This window comes from Trachypithecus francoisi, unplaced genomic scaffold (assembly GCF_009764315.1).
Source record: "Trachypithecus francoisi isolate TF-2019V2 unplaced genomic scaffold, Tfra_2.0 Lachesis_group0, whole genome shotgun sequence".
In the NCBI taxonomy this organism is placed as follows: Eukaryota; Metazoa; Chordata; class Mammalia; order Primates; family Cercopithecidae; genus Trachypithecus; species Trachypithecus francoisi.
The window spans coordinates 11,649,764-11,666,307 of record NW_022681453.1 but is presented as its reverse complement, the minus strand read 5'-3'; the positions used below and the strand labels follow the sequence as shown (position 1 = coordinate 11,666,307).

The window sequence follows — 16,544 nt, the reverse complement described above, 5'->3', positions numbered from 1 at the left end:
GCAAATGTAAACAAAACATGCTACTGATTTCCAAATAGAGTGCTTTCTTGAAACCTGAAGAAATATGCCCCAAATGTGTAACGTATCTGTTCCTCTGAATTCTTACTACATGCATTTTAAGTAAGTGGCATTTTATTCTTTCTCCAGACTTAACTAATTTATGTCATTATTCTTCATTTGAATTCCATTAGAATTTTTTATATTTCCTACTTTCAATACATGGTTTTAAAGTTAAGGATCTTCACCAAACAGTTAAGTGTATATCCACATTGTGTTTCTCCACATGTTGCATTAACTGGAGCTTTTTTCTATGTTGTGCTGTATGACGCTTTTTTGTGCAACGCATTTCCAATGGCTTAATCACTCTATAAAGTCATGAGGAACTGTTTGCTTTATTTTGAGGAATCATGGTTCAGTGTCCAAGCCACTGGAGTCTATACCCATATTAGGAGGTTGATTGAATAACCTTAAAAAAAAAAAAAAAAAGAATTCTCTATTTTATTTAACTTTCTGAAACAACTTGAAATTTTATTAAATTTTCGGTACATTATGTTTAAGCTAATAATAGGTATAAGCTCTAGGAATGAAACTCCAGTTCATTCATTTTTCTTTCAAACAATCTAGTTTAATTTTCTGAGAAGTCCTGAGTTTCTCATAATTAATATTATTTGTGTGTGTATGTGAGTGTGTGTGCTACAGAATTATGAGAATTTTTTTTTTTTTTTTTTTTTTTTTTTTGAGGCGGAGTCTCGCTCTGTTGCCCGGACTGGAGTGCAGTGGCCGGATCTCAGCTCACTGCAAGCTCCGCCTCCCGGGTTTACGCCATTCTCCTGCCTCAGCCTCCCGAGTAGCTGGGACTACAGGCGCCCGCCATCTCGCCCGGCTAGTTTTTGTATTTTTTTTAGTAGAGACGGGGTTTCACCGTGTTAGCCAGGATGGTCTCGATCTCCTGACCTCGTGATCCGCCCGTCTCGGCCTCCCAAAGTGCTGGGATTACAGGCTTGAGCCACCGCGCCCGGCCGAGAATTTTTATATGATTGACATAAGCTGATTTTACAGATTGAAAGTATTTACTTCGTTGAGAATTATTTTCTTGGAGATTGTGTAGCACTTTTAAATGTAATTGATCTGTCTTAATTCTTATATCTCCTCTGACATACAATATATTGTTAGTTCACCCAGATCAAGACATGATAGCTAACAACTGTATAGGATTTTATACTTTCTTTTTTCTTTTTTACTTATTTATTTATTTATTTATTTATTTATTATTGGGTTTTATACTTTCAAAGGCTTATCTCATACATGAATACATTTTTTGATCTCCTAACAACCACGTGAAGTACACAAAGCATGAAATATTTTTGTTGACAATTTATAGATGAGAAAACTGAGGCCCAAAGAGGTCTTCTGACTCTAAATTCCATATTCTGCATATAACCTGAGTATATAAAATAGTGAAAAGTCAGGATTATTAGAACTGCCCATGATTACTGTCCATATGTTGAGATTTCTCTTTTGAAAATTCCATTAACTCAATCTCTCCCTTTAGAGCTAACCCTTATTTTCTCCTTTACCTCCCCACTCCTCCTTAGGCTGCCTGTCTTCGTGCTGCTCCATCCTGAATCCCGTTTCAGTAAACTTTGGGAACTCAGAGTAGTGAAAAACTCTGCAAAACTCAGTGTCAATCTAAAACCCGGAGTGCAAATCTAGTCAGGGAATGAATTATCTACAATGTAAAAATTCTAGGGACTGCACCAGGTGCTTTCCATCTGGTAATTCTTTTATTACATATAACAATCTCTGACAGATATTTTCAGCCCCACTTTAGGATGAGCTTAGATATAGAAATGTTAAATGACCTGTCAAAATTCCCCTGATATACAGGGAGGATTCTAGGATTCACCTCAAGGCCCATGTGACCTAAAACTTTGGATCATTCCACTACATCATTCGCTCAGAACATGCATGCAAGAGTGCTTGTTCTCGCAAGGGGGGTTTCTGAAGATAGCATAGCCTTTTGTTAGGTTGTTGTTTTGTTGACCTTTGTTCAAAAGCATAAAAACATTCAGCCTTTCTTTTAAAGCAAAAAGTTTACATCTGCTATTATTTTCACTTATGTAACTGGAAGACCTGACATATACAATGAGCTTTAGAAATTCCTGACTCAGACCATAGGAAAGGATTTGCTCTGAGAAGCTGTGCAAACTGTGGTTATCAAAGGGGATTGGATTGATATCAAAAGCAATTTGGATTACAACTGTCAAAAAAAGTCAAGGTTAAGCTGCATTACATGATATTGGCTTATAGATTGGCTATACTCCATAGATGACATATTTAATTCATGACAGTGTTTGCAACCCCTAAAATAAGAAAAGAGCATGCAAAACATAAACTCGTGGATAAGGACAATCAGGGAAATGTGAAGGCAGAGTAGAAAATGCTTGTTTAAAATTTCAGTAAGTATCTGTCTTTTGAAAAATGTTTTTCAAAATTTCGCACAATTAAAGCCACCTAAATTATTATTTAATTATATTTAGTTTTTAATGCCCAAAGTTTATAATTCATCTTTTTTAAAAGCAAATTATCTCCCCAATCTAAGAACACTCTTTAACTCCTATGTTTGTTTGATTTTCAGTCAGATATGTTCAATTCTAAAACAATTCAGAGTAATTTTGCTATAGATGAGTGTGGGAGATGGACTTGTCTACAACTAGTTGTGTTCACAAAATAAATGAACATTCCCAAGTTTACAGAGACACATATACAAGTAATTCTTACCTTAAGAAAATCAAATATATAAATGTTTGATTTAAAAAGCAGGCAAATCATGCCTTATGTTCACTATAGAAGGTTCTATTGCTAGTCTTTGTAACACAGATAACACAGATTTCAGTTATCAAGACAAGAGAGACATTTACAATGAAAACTGCCAGGTTCTAGGGAATTTTTTTTTTTTTTAAGAACATATATTCTTGATTATTGACTGCATTTTCTAGTTGCTTTAAATGAATCCTCTTCTATCCTTCTCCCCGCAAAAGTCGTATTCCTACCTAAAGTTCTAAGTAAATTTGGAAGGTATCTTTATATATGTGGCATTAAAATATGCACCAATTCTTCAAACTTAAAGTGTCAGAGAAAATGTTCTTTTCCACATAACAACAAAACCAAGAATGGGCTACTTTGGGTGCCAATCTTTAAAATGCATGGAACTTTTATAGTAGCCAAGAGGAATTTCCCTGAGTCAGACTGTTTCTCTCAGTTAATTGCCTTGGAATTATGAGCCTGCTTTTCCCTGCAGTGTAGAAATATTAACCCTTGCAATGACATGCTCATAAGCCAATTAATAACAACATCTTGACTCTTTGTGTTTTGTGATTAACCTTCACAAACCTAAAGGGGTTGAATAAATCTTTGAGATAAAGTAGTTTCCATCAAACATCTTAATCTACTGACAAATGGGAACTAAAAATAACTCTGGCATAAAAGTGTTGGGGGGAAAGCCAAATTGAGTCATGTTCACTAACCACTACAGATACCTTCAAAAAGATAACACACTTCCATATAGGATGCAACCAGAACAGCCCTACTGGTAAGGGCTGGGTGTTGTGGCTCAACCTGTAATCCCAGCACTTCGAGAGGCCAAAGTGGGCATATCAACTGAGGTCAGGAGTTCGAGACCAGCCTGGCCAAAATGGCAAATCCCTGTCTCTACTAAAAATACAAAATTAGCCAGGTGTGGTGGCAGGTGCCTATAATCCCAGCTACTAGGAAGTCTGAGGCAGGAGAATCGCTGAAACTCAGGAGGCAGAGATTGCAGTGAGCTGAGGAGGTCACTCCATTGCACTCCAGTCTCGGTGACAAAGTGAGATTCTGTCTCAAAAAAAAAAAAAAATAGACTGGTAAGAAAAAAATTTGCCATAAAGTTAGAAAATCATTTAAATATTCTAATTATAATACTATCAAAGCTTTTTTTCTATCTTTAGGTTTATTTGCGGATAAAATATGATTATAAGGGTTTGGTGCCAAGAATCTTACAGCAAAAGATTATAAAGAATCTTCTATGCAGACAAAAAACATAATGATCATTTTTTTCATTATTTTTGAATTTGCAATTTCAAAAACAATGTTGAGAAAACCAGTGTAAGATTTGTTTAAAAGAAAAGTTAGACTCCTGCCTCACACAAGATATAGTTTTTAAATCCAAATGGATAAAAGAGCTAAATGTTAAAACAAAATAAAAGATACATGCTATAATTATAAAAATATTAAAATGAAATATAGGTACACATATCTATAACTAGGGCTGAGAAAGGCTTTAAAACATAAATGCTAGAATTCATCATAAATATTTATCTTAAATTCATCATAAACTATAAAACGTTTGCTTCAAATAATGATTTCTTAAACAAAATTAAGACAAATTATAAATTGGGAAACAATATGTAAAACAAACATAAGAAAGGATAAATACTCATATGAAGAGCTCGTATGAATCAATATTATATAAAATAACAAAAAATAGAAAAATTTCAAAAGAACAAAAATGCAAATTGCCAATAAATGTATGAAAAGATGTTTAACCTCTTCGATAATAATGGGGATAAAATTAAAATAATGTCATATCTTTTTTGTTCCCACTAGATTAGCAACATGTAAAGTTGATAATATCCAACACTGGAGAGAAAAATGGACACTCTTACAAACTGTTGCTGGGAGTATCATTTGGTAAAACCTTTTTAGAAGGCAATTTAGGCCAGGTGTGGTGGTTCATGCCTTCAATCACAACACTGTGGGAGGCAAAGGCAGGAGGATAGCTTGAGCCTAAGAATTTGAGACCAACCTGGGCAACATAGTGAGACTCCATTTCTATATAAGAAAAGGCTTAAAAAAAAAAAAAATTAGCCACAAATGGTGACATCTGCCTGTAGTCCCAGCTGCTTGGGAGGCTGAGGTGGGAGGATCTCTTGATCCCAGGAGTGCAAGAGACCTTGTCTCCAAATATAAAAAGTAAAAATTTTAAAATAATGTAACTTAGCTAGAACATTGGACTTAAATTAAATTTAAGACCTGAAACTATACACGTCAAAGAAAACATAGAGACACATTTGCCTTTATGTATTTGGCAATGTATTTTTAAATATAACACAAAGACAAGTAACAAAAGAAAAAATAAATTGGACTTCATGAAAATTTAAAACTTTTGTTCATCAAAGGACACTATTGGCCAGGTGTGGTGGTTCATGCCTTTAATCCTAGCTCTTTGGGAGGCCAAGGTGGAAGTATCACTTGAGGCCAGGAGTTCGAGACCAGCCTGGCCAACATAGCGAAAACCCGTCTCTACTAAAAATATGAAATATTCACCAGGCGTGATGACACCCACCTGTAATCCCAGCAACTCAGGAGGCTGAGGCAGGAATACGTCTTGAACCTGGGAGATGAAGGTTGCAATGAGCTGAGATTGCACCACTGCACTCCAGCCTGGGTGACAGAACAAGACTATATCTCAAAAAAAGAAGGAAAAAAAGGACACTATTAAGAAAATGAAAAGACAACCCACCCACAGAATAGGAAAAAATATTTGTAAATCACATCTAGTGCAGTATTGTTGTCTAGAAGATATGAATTCCTATAACTCAACAACAAAGTAACAAAAAAAAAATTTAACAGGCAAAGGATTTGAATAGACATTTTCCAAAGAAGATATACAAATGTGCAAATGGCCAATAAGCACATGAAAAGATATTCAATATCATTAGTCTTTAGGGAAAGGCAAATCAAAACCACAATGAGATTCCATTTCATACTTACTAGGATGGCAATAATTAAAAATGAAAAATAGCTATTGATTGGCAAAGATTTGGAAAAATTGGAAACCTTGTGCACTGCTGGTAGAATTGTACATGACTACTGCAGCCACTGTAAAAAAAAAAAAATAGTATGTGTTTAACTAAAAAAGTTAAACGCAGAATTACCATATGACCCAGAAATTTCATCCCCAGGTAAATAGCCAAAAGAAATACTTGTATGCCAATGTTCACAGCAGAATTATTCACAATAGTCAAAAGATGGAAACAATACAATGTCCCTTAACAGATGAATGTATGAACAAAATGTGGTACATAGATACAATGAAATATTACTCAACCATAAAGAGGAATGTTTTGATACATGTGACAAAATAAATAAATCTTGAAAATGTTATGCTAAGTGAAATAGGCCAAACATGAAAGGACAAATATTATATTATTTCACTTATATAAAATATGTGAAATAGGTAAATTCATAGAGACAGAAAGTATAATATAATTGACCAGAGATTTAGAGAGAACAGAATGGGGTGTTATTTAATGGGTACAAAGTTTCTGTTTGGAGTGATAAAAACTTTGGAAATTGAGAGTGATGATGCTTGTACAATATTGAGGATGTAATTAGTGTCACTGAATTATACACTTAAAGGGGACTACAATTGGAAATTTTATATTATATATACCTTAGCATAATAAAAATAGTAAAAACTGTTTCACAAAAGACACTGTTAAAAGAATGGAAAGTCAAACTACAAAACCGGGAGAAAATGTTGGCATAACATATATCTGATAAAAGATGAGTATCCAAAATATAAAAATAATTCTTAAAACTCAGCCAAAAGAAAACAAATAAGCCAATTTAGAAATAGGCAAAAAATCTGAACAGATACATCACCAAATAATATATGAAGATAGAAAATAAACATACGAAAAGGCGCTCAGCATTATTTATCATTAGGGAATCACAAATTGAGAAAACAATGAGGCCAGGAGCAGTGGCTCATGCCTGTAATCCCAGCACTTTGGGAGGCCAAGGCTGGCGGATCACAAGGTCGGGAGATCGAGACCATCCTGACTAACATGGTGAAACCCCGTCTCTACTAAAAATACAAAAAATTGGCCAGGTGTGGTGGCGGACACCTGTAGTCCCAGTTACCAGGGAGGCTGAGGCAGGAGAATGGCGTGAACCCGTGAGGTGGAGCTTGCAGTAAGCCAAGATTGTGCCATTGCACTCTAGCCTGGGCGACAGAGCGAGACTCCATCTCACAAAAAAAAAAAAAAAAAGAAAGAAAGAAAAAGAAAAGAAAACAATGAGCTATCACTAGACATTTATTAAAATGACGAAAATCCAAAACCCTGGCAACACCAAATGTTTGCAAGGATGTGGAGCAGCAGGAACTCTTTTTCATTGCTGATGGGAATGCAAAATAGTACAACTACTTTGGAAGACATTTTGAGAGGTTTTTACAAAACTAAACATAGGTTTAACATAAAATCCAGCAATTGCACTCCTAGGTATTTAGAGAAATGAGTTGAAAACTTCACAGAAACCTTCACACAAACATTTATGGGAATTTTATTCACCAAAAGCAGAGCAAAACCAAGTGTTTCTTGAATAGATGATTAAACAAACTTGACACATCATACAATGAAATATTATTCAGCAATGAAAACCAATCAGCTATCAAGCCATGAAAAAATATAAATGAAACTTAAATGCATATTGCTAAGTGAAGGAAGCCAGCCTAAAAAGCCTGCATATTATTATTCCAATTATATGAAAGTCTAAAAAAAGCAAAACTCTAGCAGTGGTAAGCAGATCAGTGGTTGCCAGATGTTCAGTGAGTGGTGGAGAAGGACCAGCTAAATATATAAAACACAGTGGAATTTTTAGGGTGGTGAAAATATTTTGTACAATACAGTAGTGGTGAATACAAGATATTAAGTATTATCAAAATCCATAGGATTTTATGGCAAAAAATAAACCTTAACAGGTACAAATTTTAAAAAAATAGTTTGGAGAATATGAGGATGGAATGCAGAAAGTGAAAAAGAGTCTAAGTATATGACAAATTTATAAAACAACTTCAGCAAACGTGGTTAGGGAATAAGGTGCTGACCCACTTAACATTGGGAATGAGTGTAATCTGTAAGGTTAAAGGGAAATAAATTGTACATACACTGTACTGTAGCTGCTAAAGTTGTTTCCCTTAATGGTACAGATTAGCAATTTTGAAGTCACTAATCATACATACTAGAATTGAACAATTAGACAAATTGATGGCAAATGGTTGGAATCAGACTTCTCACTGCTAAAATGAAAGGCTCAACTTAGCAAGGAAGAAGACTAGAAGGATCCATATGGTAATGGATTAGAGTTGGATATATCAATAAGAACATATATTTGGTTTGATATATCTACTGATGTTTACCTCTAGAAATATTTATAGATCAATACGTAGAATTTTTTATTTATTTATTTTTATTTTTATTTTTTGAGACAGAGACTCGCTTTGTCACCCAGGCTGGAGTGCAGTGGTGCGACCTCGGCTCTGTAGATGGATTCACATGGATACATATTTCTCCTTGCTCTGTCTGCTGAAAGAGCCTGGAAACAATGGCACTTTAATAGCAAAGAGCACACCTAGTGCTCAGATGTTGGTTTTTAATACCATTAGAAAAGTGTAAAAGAAACCAAGACTCCTTGGAGAATTGGTTGAATCTAGGCACAGCACAAGACATAGACAAGAGAGGTCCATACTGATATATACAAATGATTAAATAAATAAATACATGGGAGAGAAGGGACAGGTCTGCTACGGAGAAGAATTTTCAATACCTTATACAGATATACTACCTTAAGAAGGCAGAGCGTAACTTTTCACTCCTTTAGTGTAAACTATACATGGTAGCTATAAAGAGGGTTATATAAAAAGAGAAAAAGGAATGAGTGATAAAGGTTAACATCAAGAGTGGTGAGTCATACTGATAGTATGCATGCTTAAAGAATATTGTGAGAATGACATTATATCTTGGTGGGCTTGCTCCCAAAAATAATTACCATAATTTAATTATGAGAAAAACATCACAAAAATCCTAAGTGGGAGACAGTCTATGAAATACCTGACCAATAATTGGCAACACTGTGAAAGTCACCTAAAACAAAAAGTCTGAGAAACTGTGAAAGCCAAAGGAGCCTAAGGAGAAATGACTATTAAATTTAATGTGATATCCTGAATGGTATCCTGGAACAAAAAAAAAGAGGCATATTCGGGCACAGTTAAAAAAGAAAAGAAAAGACAAACCACAGACTGAAAGAAAATATCTGCAAAACATATGTCTGGTGAAGGACTAGTATCTAAAATATACAAATAACTCTTAAGACGACAGTGATAAAAGCAAAAACTGGATGTGGGATACACTGGAACTCTCTTTACTGTCTTTGCAATAATTCTATAAATCTAAAATTCTCCTGATATAAAAGTATATTTTGAATGCAGTTAGAAATCATATCCATTTTGAAACAATTTAAAATTTTATCTCGGAAAAGACAAGTTGGAACAAAGCAGTGAAGTTCATTTATGATGCATTATTCCTGAAGAATTCATAAGAGGTTCTGGTTTATTTTACTTTTCACCTAAAGCCAAGGTGTGTGTGTGTGTGTGTGTTGGGGGTAAGTGAGGTGGGCAGAGGAGATGATGATATAAAACGTTTCTTCCATTCTATGATACAGCTTTTTCACTTTTTAAATTCCTAAAGTCAGAATACAGTCCAAAATTTATGGGAATATTGAATATCCTAGGGATTTTTGATTTTATTAAGTTCACTTTGGTTTCTTCTCTGAAAAGTGGTTGTCAAATCAGTTGTGCATCTTACAATCTATGGTGTTTTATGATTGAAGAAAAATGGTATATGAACTCCATACAAGTGTAGAGAACAACACTGTTCTTCCCAAAAGAATCATTCAGTTCTTTCAGTTCATATGACAAAATAACTTTCCCCGAGGAAAAAGTTTTATTTCTTTACTTTTATATTCATAATTCAACTTTGTGAATACATAGGTCAAGGTTTACTGATTTCAGTTTTAAACATTACCTTTAAATACAATCTTACCTATATATACCAAGGCCTTCTGATTGTCACCAACCAGGTTAAAAAATACTTCAGGAAAGGGGTAGTTGAGCGCTCTATCACTTTTTTTGTTTCATATTAAACTTCTAGAGAATTGAGTGTTATACATGGATAATCTCAATACTGAACCCTGTCCCAAATCACAGCAACAGTGCAAAATAGGTAAAATTTCATGTGTTGTTTGGCACACTCTCTGTCTTAGTCAGTTGGGGCTGCTAGAAAAAAAATTACCATAGACCAGGTGACTAAAACAACAAGCACTTATTTCTCAAAGATCTGGAGACTGGGAATTCCAAGTTCAAGGTGCTGGCAGACCCCGTGTCTGGTGAGGACCCTAGTTTTCATTTGCAGATGACCACCATCTTCTCATTGTATCCTCAAATGGTAGAGAACAGAAAGAGAAAGCAAGCTTTCTCATAATTTTTCATGAGGGCACTAATCCCATTTGTGAGGCTTCCCCTTCATGTCCTAATCACCTCCCAATAGCCCCATTTTCTAATATCATCATATTGGGGGTTAAGATTTTAACATATGAATTTTGTGGGACACAAACATTGAGTCCATTGCGCTCCCTTATGGCATATTAGCATCCATTCTCTCATCCTTAAAGGCCTTCAGCTGTGCATGTGACTTTTTGAACATAGTCACGATAATTCTCCTCAAGGAAAGATTTTAATTTCCAAATTCCCTCCCTGAGTTTTTTTATCCATAGTTCCCATTCTTGTAGAGACTTCTTCATCCTTTCAGATGATATATATATATATGAGATAACTGACAATGTGTTAACGATAGTATATTAATACAAGGGTCAGCAAACTATTGTATGGCCCAAATCCAGCCTGAACCTTTCTGTGAATAAAGTTTTATTGGAGTCCAGCCACACTCATTTGTTTAAGCATTGCCTATCACTGCTTTTTCTCTACAATGGCCATCTTAAATTCTGGGACACAGAACATACAGGCCACAAAGTTGAAAATATTTATTATCTAGCTCTTTATATGAAAAGTTTTCTGGCCCATATTTTATACAGTTGACTCAGGCAACACACGTTTGAACTGCACAGGTCCACCTATATGTGGATTTTTTCAATAAATATACTGGAAGATTTTTTTGAAGATTTGTGACAAGTTGAAAAAATATACATATAAACCTGTAGCCTAGAAATATTTTTTTAAAAGTTTAAAAAAGGTCAGGTATGTTCTAGATGCAAAAATATATGTACATACTATTCATCATTTACTAAAATAAAATGTGTACAAATCTATTATAAAAAGTGAAAATTTATCAAAACTTATGCACACTTACAGACTATACATGGAACCATTTACAGTTGAGAAAAATATAAACAAATGTAAAGGTGTAGCATTAAATCAAAACTGCATAAATTAACTTTAGTATGTACTGTATTACTATAATAATTTCATAGCAGCTCCCATTGCTATTGCAGTGAGCTCAAGTGTTGTATCTGCTTAAAATACCATTTTACACTAATCATCTCTGTATGAGCAATTTGTCTCTCCAGTAAACTGCATATTGTAGTAAAAGATGATCTCTTGCAGTTCTCATAGTGTTAGTGTCTCATGCAATACCGTAAATCTTGACTAACACTATGGAACCAATACAAAGTGCCACTAGTGAGGAAGGAAGTGCTCCCAAAAAGCTGAGACTAGTCATGACATTACAAGAAAAAGTTAAATTATTGATATGTATCATAGGTTAAGGTCTGCAGCTGCAGTTGCCTGCCATTTCAAGATAAATGAATCCACTGTCAGGATCACTGTAAAAAAAAGAAAGGGAAATATATAAAGCCATCACTGCAGCTATACTAGCAAGTGACACAACCTTACGGTTTTTGTGAAATATCTTTTTACTCATATTGAAGATGCAGATTTTATGTGGGTTCAGGATTGCTATAAGAAAGGCATACCTATAGACACTACTATAATTCAAGAAAAAGTAGTCATTGTATGACAACTTAAAGCAAAATAAAATTATAAAATCTAGAGCTAGAGGATTTAATGCCAGCAAAGGGTGGTTTGATAATTTTAGAATGAGATTTGGCTTTAAAAATGTCAAGATAACAGGAAAGCATCTTCTGCTGAACTAGAGGTAACAGACAAGTTCCCAGACACCATTAAGAAAATAATGGAGGAGAAATAATATCTGCCTAAACAGGTTTTTAATGAACACATAAGTTTCGTATTCTGGGCCGGGTATAGTTGCTCATGCCTGTAATCCCAGCACTTTGGGATGCTGAGGTGAGTGGATCACTTGAGGTCAGGAGTTCGAGACCAGCCTGGACAACATGGTAAAACCCCATCTCTACCAAAAATACAAAAATTGGCTAGGCATGGTGGCACATGTCTGTATTCCCAGCTACTAAGGAGACTGAGACAAGAGAATCACTTGAACCCAGGAGGCCGAGGTTACAGTGAGCTGAGGTCGCACCCCTGCACTCCAGCCTAGGTGACAGAGTGAGACTCTGTCTCAAAAAAAAAAGTTTCCCATTCTGAAAAAACAAAGCTATAATAAATGTACTAGTAAGGAAGAGAAGTGAGCACCAGAAATTAAGACAAGAAGAGACAGGCTAACTCTACTGATTTTTTGCAAGTGCGGTTGAGTTTATGATCAAGACTGCCCTTATCTAAAAGCTGCTAAACTCTGAGCCTGAAGGAAAAAAATAAACACTAGCATTCAGTCTTTTGGTTGTACACCAACATGACCTGGCTAATGAGAACCCCTATTCTGGATCAGTTCAATCAATGCTTTGTCCCTGAAATCAGAAGGGACATTAAATCAGAAGCACATTACCAGTAAGGAGCTGCCTTTTAAAGTTATTTTGATATTGGACAATGCCCTTGGTCACAGAACCTCATGAATTTAACACTAAAGGCATCAAAATGGTCTACTTGCCCCCAAACACATCTCTAAATCAGCTTCTGATAAGGGGGTCATAAAGACATTTAAGGCTCATTGCACATGGTATACGAAAAGGATTGTCAATGTTGTGGAAGAGAACTCCAAAGGAGAGAACATAACGAAGGTCTGGAAAGATTACATCACTGAAAATGCCATTGTAGTTATAGAAAAGGCTGTGCAAGCCGTCAAGGCAAAAACGAGAAATTCCTACTGGAGAAAATTGTGTCCAGATGTTATGCATGACTTCACAGAACTTGTGACAGCCAATCAAGAAAATAATGAAAGAGACTGTAGATACCGTATTTTAAAAAGGAGGAGGGAAGGTGAAGGGTTTCAAGATTTGAATCTTGGAGAAATTCAAGAGCTATTATACACCGTACCAGAGGAAGTAACAGAAAATGACTTGATAGAGATGACTGCTTCCAAATGTGCTGGACAATGAGAAAGAAGACATAGAAGAAGCAGTGCCAGAAAAAGAAATTGATATTAGACAATCTGGCCAGAAGGTTTCAGTTATCAAGACTGCTCTTGACTTCTGTTATGACATGGACCCTTCTATCATATAGGCACTGAATAGAAAGCAAATGGTGGCAAAAAGATTGGTAACATATAGAAATGTTTTTAGAGAAATGAAAAAGCAAAAAGTCAGACAGAAATTAAAATATATTTCCATAAAGTTACACCAAGTGTGCCTTCCACTCCTGCCTCCCTTTCCACCTCCTCCACCTCTTCTGCCTCTGCCACCACTGAGACAGCAAGACCAACTCCTCTTGATCTTTTTCAGCATACTGAACATCAGGATAAACATATTTATGATGATCCATTTCTACTTAATGAATAGTCAATATATTTTCTTTCTTATAATTATTTTCTTAATAATATTTTCTTTTGCTTACTTAATTGTAAAAATACAGTATATGATGCATATAACATACAAAATGTGTGTTAACTGACTGTTTCTGTTATCATAAGGCTTCTGGTCAACAGTAGGCTATTAGTAGATAAGTTTTGGGGGATTGAAAAGTTATATGTGAATTTTCAACTGCAAGGGGGATCAGTGCCCCGAGTGCCCACACTGTTCAAAGGTCAACTATTTATTATTTGCATTGAGATATAGAGATAATTCAGTAGGTAATTAATTTGAAAGTGACCTGCTGTGTAATAAGAGATGGCCATTATATTCCACTTCACTTTTGCTTCACAAAGGTATTGTAGAAACAACTCATTAAGTAAAAGTTGTGGTGATCATGTTGAGATAAAGCTTGAGATGGAGAACGCTGCAAGCACAGGTGTTCAGTATTTTCTCAAGATATCTGACAAATATATTATGTTCTACTTATGATCAAGATTGAGAAATATTGACCAAATTGCAGTGAGGTCAGATAAACTTCACAACTAATTTTTTCTAAATAGTTAATACGAATGTGAATAGTCATCTAGGAGTGTACGTCAGGTTCTGGCCTTATTCAACAATTGTATTAATGCCTATTATAAGGTCATTTGCTGCATGCTGATCAAACCTGTATATAAACAATTTGGGAGTAATAGATAATATGTTAATTGAAAGAAGAGCAATATCAACAGATTAAAACAAGAGGCTAATTATACCCAGATGTTATTTAACAGGGATGCAATGAAAAGTTCTAACTGTGGTACACAAAACCATTTACACAAATATAAAATATGGGTCTGATGTCTTAGAAGCCTGGTGGGAAATATTTGAGTTTAGTTGACAGTAAACTCAATATGATTTCCTGTTGTATAGCAATTGCTAAGAAAAGTGAATTACATTATTATGTATTAATCAAAATGTGTGTCCAGAAGGGAGGAAAAACAGTCATACAATATCCAGTTAATATCTTGTGTTGTGCTTAGTGTTGAACTTACAGAGAAACTTTCATAAATTGGAATTTGTCTAAAGCAGACCACCTAGAATAATGAGGGACTTGACATTAAGTTACAAGAATAAAAGCAATAAGAAAGGGACAATTTAAGCTGTTGTCTTCAAATTTGAAGAGAGGACTGGAAGTTTTAAACTTGCCTGTATCACTAATCTTCAGATCAACATTAAATAAATAAGCAAGTAGAGTTGACTCAAAAGATAATCAACTTAGTTAGCTATATACTCATTATCACTGGGACCATTAAAACAGATGATAAAGATAATTCAGGAATCAGAAGTCAAACTAAGATTTTCCTAAGACACTTAGAAGATTCTAAGATTTATAATTCTTTAGGTTTTGGTTGCTATGTTGTTGATGATGTTTAAATGAAATGCCTCACTCCAAGTACCTTGCCATGACAGTCTCAATTTTTTCATTATCTGTTACCTACCCACATATCCACCTTTGTCTTCTACTATGCCATTCTTGAGTCTTGTGCACTTGGTGATATTTGACCATTTCTTACCTATAAAAACAGCAGTTTCATATGGGTAAATCCAATAATCTAAATTTTCTCCAAAGATGCCTTAAACTTTCCAGCCTCTATGTATATAAAATTCCATTTCTGTAATATAACAGTCCAGAACACTCTCCACCTCCACCTATCCAAATACTACTTTGTGTTTAAAGTTCAATTTGTCAACTCATCCATGAAGACTTCTTTAGTCATTTCAACAGTCTGATTGTCCACTTCTGCACATCTTTAGGACTTCTCACCCAGGACAAAGGATATTGCTTTATGTGGTTATTTGCCTTTTGCTACTAAGCCCTGGCTCTCACAAGTGCCATACCCAGTGTATACCTAGCTACAGTATGACTTTCTAAACAGTAGGGGCTCAATATCCAGCGGCTGATGATACAGTTGCAAAGTTCAGAAGTGGCCAGCCACTCTGTGTCTGAATAGAGCTGATCCTGAATGAAAGGCTACCATAATTTCTCACAGGGTCTGACCCATGATTCACTGGAAAATGTAATTATCATACAGTTCTCATCCTTTGTAATCGGTAGAAACAAAACCGAACATTTGTCAGTATATGCATATTAGGAAGGCTTTGGGCAGTGCAGTTACCAGGGTTGTTTGTGCAGAACTATGAGCTAAAGAGCTTTGCAAAGGCAGATCTAATATTCTTTTCTGCACAATGAGGTAAATCTTCCACTTGTACATTCACTCCCATCTTCATCTCTTTCTCTCCTTGAAATTTGTTTTGCAAGAACATTTTAATGCACTTATCTCTTTCCCTCAGCTTGTGAAATTACTCATGCCTGGGATGCATAATTGAGAGGTATCCTCTTACACCCATGGGATTTGAGGCTTTATGAATCACTCCAACATCAGAAGAATGTTTGTATAAGAAGAAATAGATTTATATGAAAAAATGTATAAAGAAATTTTAACAACCCTGGCTCTTGGTTTGGGTAGGCTTACAAGGGAGAATTTCTATATATGCAGGCAGCAAATATATATAGTTGGCAACATTTAAGTATTAAAATAGCTTCATGCAGGCAGGTGCTTTTTCACTGGGAATTTGCAGTGTACATTTTCATCAATTTCTCCTCCTCATTTTTACATTTTGGAAAGGAATGTCTTTAATCCTCCGATTAGCACATGGCAGACCTTTAAAACTGGAATTACAATTTCTCCAAGCACAGGGACATACCTGGTATGGAAAAGGGATAATTATCTTTACAGAAAACCTACTAGGATGATTTGCCTGAGGGTGGATATGAAATCCTCTGGACA

The 16,544-nt window shown here is 35.1% G+C and overlaps 1 long non-coding RNA gene across 1 annotated transcript in view; it reads right to left on the bottom strand.

Moving 5' to 3' along the window:
- Window positions 1–308: 308 nt before the first annotated feature.
- The window catches only part of LOC117079906, a 44,933-nt gene continuing 28,697 nt past the window's right edge, over window positions 309–16,544 (bottom strand). Inside the window, exons 2-3 of the long non-coding RNA XR_004435650.1 lie at window positions 15,195–15,269; window positions 309–466 (exon numbers count right to left, since the gene is read on the bottom strand). This is a non-coding gene — a long non-coding RNA (uncharacterized LOC117079906). The remainder of the gene's footprint in view (window positions 467–15,194; window positions 15,270–16,544) is intronic.